Source organism: Protopterus annectens, chromosome 13.part0 (assembly GCF_019279795.1).
Source record: "Protopterus annectens isolate FY-2018-M chromosome 13.part0, PAN1.0, whole genome shotgun sequence".
In the NCBI taxonomy this organism is placed as follows: Eukaryota; Metazoa; Chordata; order Ceratodontiformes; family Protopteridae; genus Protopterus; species Protopterus annectens.
This window is the reverse complement of record NC_056747.1, coordinates 1,216,012,585-1,216,025,496: the sequence shown is the minus strand read 5'-3', so window position 1 is coordinate 1,216,025,496 and position 12,912 is coordinate 1,216,012,585.

The following is a 12,912-nucleotide window of genomic DNA, read 5'->3' as shown; positions in this document are numbered from 1 at the left end:
TCCAAGATACTGCACATTCATTCAACACTTGTTCACACACACATACCCTGCACTCTAACCAAAATCCCTACATGTACATACTCCCAAAGAGTGACGACACATAAACACTGTCACACCTCACACATGGTCATTTGGCATAATGGTAAAGATCTTCACCTCCCATATATAAGGTACAAGGTCTGATCCTGTCCTCTGGTCAATGCAGGTATGGAGTTTGCATGTTCTCCCCATCTCTCTTTGGGGTTCCTCCCACCTCCCAAAAACATACTGAGTATTTTCATCTCAAACTCACCAAATGACTGGAGCTGTGGGCAGTAGCACAGACTCTACACGATGCCCCATAGGGAAGAGTTGTACAGACCAATCATAGGTTCATAGGTGTGTACTAGGCTAATGGCCCCAGAGCCTTTACAAGCCAAGCCCATAGGATTACCCTGGCATCATGCCACCCGACCTTAGTTCCTAGTGCCTCTGTCAAGTAGAGCCATTGGAGTGATCCCCAGGGTAAATTTTCTATTTCCCATCCACTCATCAAGATTTCTCTTGAAGAGGGCCAGTGAGGTGCTCCGCTTGACATGTATGGGAAGCTTATTCCATAGTATGAGCAGTTTCTGGGTTATGAACCTGTCCCTCCAGCTTGTTCTGTTGATTGTGGTAATGAGGTTGAGGTCTCTGAAGCATGTAGTGCAGAGGGATTGCGATTTCTTTAGATGTAGCATTTCTAACAGAGCTGGGTCAGACATGGCTTTCACTTTGGGCATCTACTGTGGTGTGCAGTATCCTCAAGATAGAACATGGATCACAGACTGCATGACAGTGTAAAATATGGCTCTAAGTAATTAGGTTGTGATGACTAATATCACCAAATGGGCATGGGTTTTTGTCACTGAAAAGTGAATTGAGGACCCAGTCTACTCCAAGGACCCAAGATAACTGTGGGAGGGGTTTATATACCCCTACAGGCCAGTGTGTGCCCGCCATAAAACTCAGCAGCCCTGGGTCAGTAAGCTAATGGCCGAATATTGTCTAGTTGTTCAGCCTGTGTTACATGAGATCGCTCTGTTAAGCAAAAGTTAGATGTAAAACCAATCAAACTGCCAAACATAAACTAAGAATTGTTACACTCAATGTAGGTTTGCTGACAGGATACAGCTTGGAAGTGGATGACATGATGGTAAGGAGGAGGCTGGACATCCTATTTATCAAGGAGACAAGATGGAAGGGCAGTGTAGCAAAGCCACTTAGTTTGGGATGTGGATTCTACTACTCAGGAGGAGGACAGGCTAGAAATGGTGTAGGAATTGTGGTGAGGGATAGGCTTCAGAAGGCAGTAAGGGATGTCATCAAAATCAGTGATAGACTCAAGGCAATCAGACTCCAGTGTAATGATAGGGCAGTATTCATAACCTCAGTCTATGCCCTACAGCAGTGTTGTGACAGTGAGAGAAAGAGTGCATTCAGACAGTAGTTGCAGGACCTACTAGATAAAGCAGGACAACATAAATTGGTGTTAATAATGGGTGATCTAAATGCACATATCAGGACAGACAGAACAGGATATAAGGACTATCTGGGTCCACACAGTTGGGGCAACAGGAATAAAGAAGGAGAGGCCATTCTAGACTTCTGTCTGGTAAATGTCTTGATAGTGGACAACACATGGTTCGGCAAGAGAGAGACAGTCACAAGAGCAAATACAAGAGTGGCCAACATCCAACTCAGGTAAACTTCATCCGAGAAAGGAAATGACACTGGGGTAGAATTAGCAATTGCAAAGTAATCCCCAGTGAAACATTCAACCCACAACATTAACCAATGGTTGCCACAGTCAGTTGCAGTCATGGCTAGAGAATGATCTAAGGTCAACAGAGACCAGGCTAGAAACCTGGAAGTTGACTGGAGAGAAAGTACAACAGTTTAAGGCATTACTGAGGGCACTGTCACCTCAAGAAGAAGATGAAATAGGTGGAGTCCGACACTAGGTGAGGTAATCTTAGAAATGATTTGTCTGTCACAAGCACATTTATTATCTGACTGTTGGAAGACATGCAATTTCAACAAATACCTCACTAAAAGAATTACAGGCCTAAAGCAGATGCCCTATGCTGACCGCCTTAAAAAACTCCAGCTATACTCTGTTGCATATCGTCCACTCAGAGGCGATCTCTGCTTAACATACAAGGCCATGTCAAACCCAGAGCTGTTGGACATGCTACACTTAAAGAAATCCCAATCCCTCAGAGCCACATGCTCCAGGGATCTAAACCTTGTCATCACAATAAACAAAACATGCTGGAGGGATAGGTTCCTGACCCAGAGACTCCCCAGACTCTGGAATAGAATGCCCATACATGTCAAGCAGAGTGCCTCTTTGGCCCTCTTCAAAAGGAACCTTGATGATTGGATGGGAGAAAGGAAATTCACCCCGGGGATCACGTCAGTCACCCTGCTAGACAGGGGTCCAGGGAAGTAAATAGTGTGGGAAGAAATAGCCAGGGAATTGTTATGGCTAGGCTTGTATAGGCCCTAGGGCTGATAGCCTAGTACCAACCTATGAGTAGAATAAGAACGGCAGTGCCTCAAAACAGCATGTGGGAGGACTATAGAACAGATATGTAGTTTGGAAATAAGGTACATAAGGAAAGCTGGTGGTGCAATGCCAAAATTCAGGAAGTCATGAAAACAAAGAAGAAGAACAGACTCCCATTCTTGAGTGAGCATATGGGGCATGAAGAAGGCACCCAAAAACTTTTGTATACTGGCCAGATGCCCATTTCCTGTCAGGGTACATCCCATCTAGCTTTATGCTACTACACCAGTGATCTAATGATGAACATTTTAAGTTATTTCCAGGTTCTAAAAAAACACTGGGTGAGGTAATCTTAGAAATGATTTGTCTGTCACATAGCCTAAAGCAGATGCCCTATGCTGACCGCCTTAAAAACTCCAGCTATACTCTGTTGCATATCGTCCACTGATAGGCGCTCTCTGCTTACCATACAAGGCCATGTCAAACCCAGAGCTGTTGGACATGCTACACTTAAAGAAATCCCAATCCTCAGAGCCACACGCTCCAGGGATCTAAACCTTGTCATCACAATAAACAAAACATGCTGGAGGGATAGGTTCCTGACCCAGAGACTCCCCAGACTCTGGAATAGATTGCCCATACATGTCAAGCAGAGTGCCTCTTTGGCCCTCTTCAAAAGGAACCTTGATGATTGGATGGGAGAAAGGAAATTCACCCCGGGGATCACGTCAGTCACCCTGCTAGACAGGGGTCCAGGGAAGTAAATAGTGTGGGAAGAAATAGCCAGGGAATTGTTATGGCTAGGCTTGTATAGGCCCTAGGGCTGATAGCCTAGTACCAACCTATGAACCTATGAGTAGAATAAGAAAGGCAGTGCCTCAAAACAGCATGTGTGAGGACTATAGAACAGATATGTAGTTTGGAAATAAGGTACATAAGGAAAGCTGGTGGTGCAATGACGAAATTCAGGAAGTCATGAAAACAAAGAAGAAGAACAGACTCCCATTCTTGAGTGAGCATATGGGGCATAAAGAAGGCACCCAAAAACTTTTGTATACTGGCCAGATGCCCATTTCCTGTCAGGGTACATCCCATCTAGCTTTATGCTACTACACCAGTGATCTAATGATGAACATTTTAAGTTATTTCCAGGTTCTAAAAAAACACTGGGTGAGGTAATCTTAGAAATGATTTGTCTGTCACAAGCACATTTATTATCTGACTGTTGGAAGACATGCAATTTCAACAAAAAGTATAGATAAGTAAACAAAATGCAGGTAGAAACAAGTGTACTATGAGGTTTGAAACTCCAGCATGAAACTAAGTGACCAGCAGTTCTGAGGATGTTGAGAAGTGAAGGGAACATGCTAATGTTGATTTTATATGGCATTCTTGAATGACCTATGTCAGCATCTTTGCAGCACTAGCAACACCTTTCACAGGGAAGAGAAAACAGAAGGAACATGGGAAAGTGTAAGGTGGGTAAGCCCAGATTACTGATTTACTGTTACAGTGACCCCTCCAGTGTAAGATTACACCTGACTTTGTGTTCTTTACTTTAAATATAAAAATCAGGTTATATGGCTACAGGCTCAACTAATACAGTGTCCATTTGGAAATAATTATCTATAAATGGGCGTGCCTTCATTGAAGGTTGGGCATCGAGCTGGCACCTCAGCGTTTCGTAAAAAAATCTACTGCCAATCATTAGCGGACCGGAGTTCCGCTATGGCGACCCCTTACCGGGAAAAAGCCGAAAGACATACAACAACCTGGAAAAGTTAAGGCCTTTCAGGAGATATGGACACTCAGACTAAAGCGCACAAAGGATATATTTTTAACACATATAGCACAAATGAGGAAACAAGTTAAATTGAAAGCACTGGAGAAAGATGGCAGGTTTTAAAGGAATTAATTCACACACACACACACACACACACACACACACACACCCCTTTTGTTTGGATATATGGCAAAAAGAAAATGGAACATAAAGATTAGCAAAACAATGATGTTACAGAAGAGTTTCATAAGAACTTGGAAGAGAATGCATAAATCTCTCCATCTATATTTAAACATATCTATGTAGCTATCTATATGTATGTATATATATATATATATATATATCGGTACAATTCATTCTATTGAATTATCACCTCATTAAATCTTGATGCTGTGTGTGTGTGTGTGTGTGTGTGTGTGTGTGTGTGTGTGTGTGTGTGTGTGTGTGTGTGTGTGTGTGTGTGTGTGTGTGTGTGTGTGTGCAAGTGATGTTATCATCATCATCATCATCATCATCAACCTCCTTTTTCCTTGTTGCCATCTCTCTCTCTAGTCATTGTCACTCCTACCTCCTTCGACACTCATGCTTGACTGCCACAGTTCTCACACAGTCCATCCACCTCTTTGCTGGACACCCTAATTTCCTCTTGCCTTCCTCCTCTCTATCCGAAATCTTCTTTACCTGATTGCGTTCTGCTTCTCTGCATGTGTCTGAACCACCCTAATCTATTCTCTTTGACCTTTTCTAGAATTGGAGCTACTTGGCTTTTGCTTTTATGTCCTTGTTTTTCATCTGTCCCACAGTGTGCATCCTACCACCCATTTCAGGCACTTCATCTCCATCACCTCTAGCTTCCTCATCTGCTCTGCCTTTACTGCCCAGGTTTCTGTACCATGCAGTAGTGCTGGTGGCACTACTAATTTGTACACCTTACTTTTCAGTTTCTTTGGCATTCCTCTGTCTTACACTACTCTTGACACTCTCTGCCAATTGGCTCAGGCCCTCTGATTCTAGCTTTGACCTCCATATTCAGATTTACATTCTCCTAAACCACCCTCCCAGAAACCTGTTCCACTATTTTCCCATCTATCTCTCTTCTCAGCTTCTTCTGATTTTCCCCATTTGTTGTTATTACAACTACCTTATCTGTACTCAGTTTCATCCCACGTACCTTCAGTTTTGCATTTAATTCCCCTATCCTTTGCTGAAATTCTTGCTCAGTCTGTCTATAATGCTACATTGTCTGCATACAGTAACTTTGTTGATCTGTCCACGCCCATGTGTTTGTTAATGTATTCTATTACTAATATGAACTGCAGTGGGCTTGGAGAAGAACCCTAATGCACACACATTCTCACTGGGAACCCTCAGTCAGGACAGCATTAAGGTGTTGCTGCTCAGTGCTAGAAGCCTTAATAAAAAACTCTATACCCACAAGTACTGTTTACTCTGGAAAATATTACTATATGCATTATCACAGAAATCTGGTTCATGACCAATTAAAACATTCCATCAGTGCAGAGCTTCAATGCCTGTCACTCATACAAACCCACTGCATTAGAACAAGGAACTAAAGATGGAAGAGTCTCTATTTTCTTTAAAAAAATCTCACCTCCACACTTGTTAGACAAGATAATGATTTGCAACTCTTCCATGTCCAAAGTATTATAAACAAAACGCCTTATCACATCATAGCTAGCTAGAGGACCTTGCCTTAATCCCCCTCTGCCCATAACTCATACCTAATCAGTATGGAGTCCCTGTGTATTGAGCAAGCACCATTCTTCTGGGAAACTTCAATTACCTCACCATCTGACTTGTATGTCCACAAACATATATGCCCATAGATTTATGGACTTCATAAATAGTAACTCCTTGGACTAGTTAGTCCATACCCCAACAAGGGGAGGTAAAATCCTGGACTTGGGTCCTTACTGATGTAGGACAGTTCTGCTCCCTGCCTATGGAAACCTCCTCTCTGATCAACTCCAAATCCTGATCAAATCAACCAAAGCCAGATATGTGGTAAAAAAAAACAGCCACCCAGGCAACAAATGCCTGCAAAATCTTCTTTAACTATATAAGAAATTTCAGAAACTATGCCAAGCACTGTAGAGAACTAATAGTAAATTATATTATATATTCAGATCAGGAAAACATAGCCAAACTACTAGAGGACAAATTTAGCCCCAACATCACTACACTCACCCTGCCAATATTCTCAGATGAAATACTCACATCTACCCCCTCCTAAAATCTCCAAAGAACAAATTCTCAAGGCACTATTTGAAGCCAAGAACACTGCATCTCTGGGAATGGAAAATGTACCGCCTGCCTACTGGCTAAATGGAGATATAAATTGTAAAACTCCCCAGAGAGACTATTCAATGCTAGCCTCAAAACAGGCTTTGTGCCAAATGGATGGAAGTCAGCAACAGTAATTCTTTTGTACAAAGGTGGGGCTACAAAGAACCTGGGTATTTACAGACACGTATGTCTGACTAGTTTCATCTGTAATGCTATGTAAAGGATTATTATGGAATTAATAGATTGGGCTATAGGTGACCTACAGAATCTTGACCCAACCCAGTTTGGATTTGTCAAGGGCAGGTCCTGCCTACTTAACCTAGATGACTTCTTTGAAAAAGTCACTGAGGCAAGAAATGAGGGCAAATCAGAGCACACCGCTTATCTGGATCTTGCAAGGGTGTTCAGCACCATCCCACAATCAGATATCATAGATGAACTCTCCCAGATAAATGTTAACTGCTATATAACTCATTGGATAGCAAATTGGCTCACAAATACAGCACAGAAAGTAATGGTGGGTTTCAATACCTCCTTCAAAAGACCTGTGACTGGTGGAGTGCCCCAGAGTTGAGTCCTTGGGCCACTTCTCTTTGTCATTTACTTCTTGGAGGTCAAAGATAATGTAAAAGGATTGTGGCTGACCAGGTTTGCAGATAATTGCAAATTTAGTGCCATTATAAACTCCTGTGAGGACAACAGGGTACAGCAAGAGGACCTGTCCCAAACAAATAGTTGGTGCCAAAATGACAGACTGAAACTAAATCCTAACAGTTGTGCAACTGCATCCTTCAGCAAGCATGACTTCCTTATAACTATCACATTGACAGACAACCCCCTGAAATTTGATCCCATAGTTAAAGATCTGGACACCTATGTTGACAACGAACTGACCTTCAGTCACCACATATTCATTATTGTAAGATCTTTTTTATTGTATAGCTTATAAGTTTATTGGTTAATAGGTGTTTACTAGACTAACGACCATAAGGCTCTTTTTAAGCCTAGCCATGCATCCCAAATCTCTGTCAAGTTCTGATACCCTTGATAAGTGTTAGCATTGGCCTGGGAGACAAAACATTTACAGGTTACCTGTTTGCATTAGAGACATAGGTGCCAAACCAGGGATGAATTTCTGGTTTCCCATCCAATTGTACAAGTTGTACTTGAATTGGGTTAGGGAGGAACTCTGCTTCACATGGATGGGGAGCCTGTTCCATAGAAGGGGTAGTCTCTGGGATACATACCTATCTCTCCAGCAGGTCCTATTTATATCACAGGCAAGGTTTAAGTCTTTAGAATGGCTAATTCTGCTACTGTTTGTTTTGTGGATATGCAGGAGGTCCATCAGAATGGGGTCTGACAATGTCCTGTATGCCAGACATAGCTCTCCTCTCAAAAGTCTGTAGGAGACAGAATACAGAGACAGGGCCTTGAGGTGGTCTGCATAGGACATATTATTTATGTCTTGCATTCTTTTAGTGAGGAACATCTGTGGACATTACAGTTGTTGCATATGTCTGGTTAGGTACATACCTAAGGGTGCATTGTACTCAATGATAGGTCTGATGAATGCCAAATACAGTGGAACAAGGACTTCCTTGGACTTAGATCCCATACCTTTGTTTATAAGTTGTGCACCATAGAATTGTTTCCTCACCACTGTGACACGTGATGATCAAAGGCTAGATTACTATCTATGTGTATCCCTAACTCCCTGACTACTGGGTCAGCTGTAAGGGGTGTGTTGTCATCAGGCTAAGCAAGGAGAAGGTTACTGTCAGCTGCCTGTCAGGTGCCAGGATCCGCCACATAACCCATGCACTCAGGTCACTCCACAACAAGTACAAATATGACTTTGTCATTGTCCATGTTGGTGGGAACGACCTGAGATGTACCTCCCTGGACTACATGAAAAGAGACATGGAAGAGCTCTCCGATTTTGTAGCCCAGGCAGGTATGACCCTAGTCCTGAGAAGCATTCTGCCATCATCCAAAATGATGCCGCAGTACAAGGACAAAATGATTGACTTCAACAATTGGCTAAGCTTCTGGTGCCATTCTAAAGGGATCCAGTATCTGTCTGCCTGGGATGACATGGTCGACAGACCACGATGATTTGCCAGGGATGGCCTGCACCTGTCACCCCTTGGATTCTGGATACTGGCTAAGGTTCTTGCCGCCCCTATAGTGCCTTTTTTAGGCAAGGTCCAAATGGCAAATTCACCACTATAACAGGAACAGGCAAGCAAAAACTGAGGGTGATGCTACTCAATGCTAGAAGTCTAAATCTCAAAATGCACTCACTCAAGGCACTTCTTAAAATGGAGAACATCGATATCTGTGCAGTGACTGAGACCTGGTTCAAGGCTCCAGAGAGCACCCCTGCACTACCAGACTATAACTCATACCACACTTTTCGGCCATGTAACCTAGACCGAAACACCAAAGGTGGAGTTGTGTCCATATTCATTAAGGATATCCACACCTCCAGGCTAGTTGCTCAGTATAATGCAGCTGAGGTTATCCAAGTGCAACTAACTCTGGGCAAAACTGCAATCCAAATTGTAGCTTGCTACAGATCACCCACCATGTCCCAGGATTCCCATTCCTCTTTTCTTGATGTACTGGAAAATATTAGGGTTCAACCAAACACCCTAATAATGGGCGATTTCAACTACCCCACCATTAAGTGGGAAAACTACTCATGTACCAACTCCTTTGCTCAATGCTTTCTGGAATTCATAAACTCCAATGCCCTGGATCAACTTATCCACACCCCACCAGGAGCAACAATATCCTAGATCTAGTCATTACGAACATGAGTGACCGGTGTTCCACACCTGAAGTCAACACCTCATTGGTCCGATCTGACCATAAGCTAATTACCTTAGATATCCACATCCTGCCCCCACCCCCCCATTAGGGAAACCATGGTAAAAAATTTCTCCAAAGCCAACTTCTTGCTTCTTAAAACAGAAGTGGTGAACTTCATGACACCCATGCAGATGAACAATACAGTTACGACTACTGAATCCTACACAATTGCACTTTATAAGCACTTACATGAGTGCATGGATCATGCCATCCCAAACAGAACCAAGACGCTACCCTCCAAAAAAAGGAAGCCAATCTGGTGGTCCCCTGCCATAAACAAACTGTACAACAGAAGGAAGAAACTGTTGCAAAAGAGAGTAAAATCCCATGAGTGGAGGAGATCCCTGGTCAGCCTCAGTAAGAAGCTGTGATCCCTGATAAAATCCTCCAAAGCTAGTTACGAAAAAAAAATCACCACTGATTCTAAAGACAACCACAAAGCATTCTATAGCTATGTCAAGAATCTCAATGGCAACACTCAGATCTGCTCTGAGTTACAGCACAATGGCACTAAATATACAGACCCAACTGATATTGCCAACATCCTGGCAGATAGATTCAGTGCTAACTTTACCCCCCTCTCACCCCCTAAAGAGCCCATCTCTATACTGGAAGAATGCAAAGTTCCTGTAATCACGGCTGCACAGGTAAAATCCACACTCACCAAAGCCAAGAACACAGCATCCATGGGACCAGACAACATCCCAGGCTGCGTTCTACATGAACTACAGAATGAACTGGCACCCCACCTAAGTACCATGTTCAATTATAGCTTCACCACAGGCTTTGTTCCTGCTGAATGGCGCACAGCGACAGTTATCCCACTCCACAAGAGGGAGCCACCATGGACCCCGGGAACTTCCGCCCCATTAGACTGACGAGCCTGGTCTGCAAGGCCATGGAACATAACATCATGGAACTTATAAACAAAGACATTGGTAATCTCCAAACTCTGAACCCCACCCAGTTTGGGTTTGTAAAAGGCAGATCATGTCTCCTAAGCCTGATAGACTTCTTTGAAGCAGTCACCAAAGCCAAAGACAAGGGTAAGGTGGTTCACACAGCCTATCTAGATCTTGCCAAGGCTTTCAACACCATCCCCTACTCTGGAATTATAGATAAACTCACTAAACTAGATATAAATCCCTATGTCAAAAGATGGGTTGCCAAATGGCTCACTGACAGAACCCACACTGTGAAAGTAGCAGACTCCAAATCTGACTTCAGACCAGTGACAAGTGGAGTACCACAGGGTTCAGTCATGGGTCCTCTCCTGTTTGGTATCTACTTCTCTGAAGTACAGGCTAACACAGAAGGTCTTTGGCTAATGAAGTTCGCAGATGACTGCAAACTAGGAACCATAATCGAAACTCCTAACGATGTGGACATCCTACAAAAGGGCCTCACTGAGACAGATGCCTGGTGTCAAAGCCATGGCCTCAAGCTCAATGCCAAAAAGTGCATTGTCATCCCCTTTGGTATAAACTCTGTACCCATGAACTACAACATAGGCGGTAGTATACTTAACACCAAAAGTGTGATAAGAGACCTTGGGACACAGGTGGACAGTAGTTTCTCCTTTGATAATCACATTGCCACAGTAGTCAGGAAATCCTTCTACGTGACACACCTCATCACAAAAGGTTTCTCATCCAGAAAAAAAGAGGTCATCATTCCCCTCTACTCATCACTCATTAGACCCATTATAGAGTACAATGCCACTTTTGGTATGTACCTCACAAGACATCTACATCAACTGGAAAGGTCGCAGAAACACCTCACAAAGAGGATTACCATCCTCAAACAGATGCCCTACGCAGACCGTCTCAAAAAACTCCAGCTTTACTCCGTCGCATATTGCCTACTCAGAGGTGATCTCTGCCAAATATACAAAGCTATGTCAAACCCAGAGCTGTTGGACATGCTCTACTTAAAGAAATCCCAATCCCTCTGAGCTACACGCTCTAGAGACCAAACCTTGTCACCACAATAAACACAACATGCCGAAGGGATAGATACCTGTCCCAGAGACATCCCATACTCTGGAATAAAATACTTATCTATATCAAATAAACCTCCTCATTAGCACTCTTTAAGAAAAATCTTGATGATTGGATGGGAAATAGGAAATTCGCCCTGGAGATCACCTCTGTGGGTCTGCTCGACAGTAGCACAGGAAAATAATTTTCTTGGTTGGCAAAAGCCAGGGTATCTTTTTGGCTGGGCGTGTATAGGCCCCAGGGCCAATATCCTAGTACCTACCTATGAACCTATGATAGTTACCAGGGATGGATGACTTCCTAAAGAATACTATTATGCATTTCTTGGCATTTAGTTTTAGTCCATGGCACTGACACCAGTTATTTGTCTATGTCAGCCTCTCCTGGAGAACATTTGTGTCAGTGTGAGATTCAAGGACAGCTCCTAATTTGCAATCATCTGCACATTTAGTCAGCCAGAGACCACTGACATTGTCCCTGACTTCCGAGAAATAAATGCCAAAAGGGAGCAGTCCAAAGACTGACCCCTGAGGGACTCCACTTGTGACTGGCCTCTTTGTAGAGGTGGAGCCCCCAATATTAGCTTCTTGGGTCCTGTCTGTGAGCCAGTTGGCTATCCACCAGGTGACATACGGGTTTGTACCTAACCTCTTGAGTTTGTCAATAATGCCCGAGTGGGGTATTGTATCAAATGCCTTGGCCATGTCAAGGTAAGCAGTGTGAATGATTTTGCCCTCATCCATTGCTTTGGTGACTTTCTCAAAGAAGTCCACCAGGCTGAGTAGGCATGATCTGCCCTTGACAAAACCAAACTGGGTTTGGTCCAGTGTCTGGAGGTTTACTATATCTCTATTGGTCATCTCCATGATAATTCTTTCCATGACTATATCTAAATGTATGACATCCACATCCGAGGAAAATTTATTTCCTCTGTACTTGGCACTCATTAGGCTAATCATTTGAGTATAATGCCCCTTTCCGTATGTATCTGCCCAAACACTTATCACAGATGGAACAACCCTAATGCTTCATTACTGTAAAACAATCAAGGGCCTTCTTCTTCTTCTTCTTCTTCTTTTGGCTTTTCCTGGTTAGGGGTCACCACAGCAGATCACCTGTCCGCTCATGATTGTCAGTGGAGTTTTACGGTGTTGAGTTGCCAGCCCGGTACCCAACCTTCCACAGAAGGCACACACATGCACACAATCACACCTAGGGCCAATTTAGAGTGTCCAATCTGCCTACAGCATGTCTTTGGGATGTGGGAGAAAACCGGAGCACCTGGATGAAACCCACGCGACCACAGGGAGGGCATGCAGACTCTGCACAGAAGGCACCCCAGCCAAGGATTGAACCAGAGAACCTAAACAATCAATGGCCTAAATCATAAAAAGTGTGTAGACCATCTGAAAGCC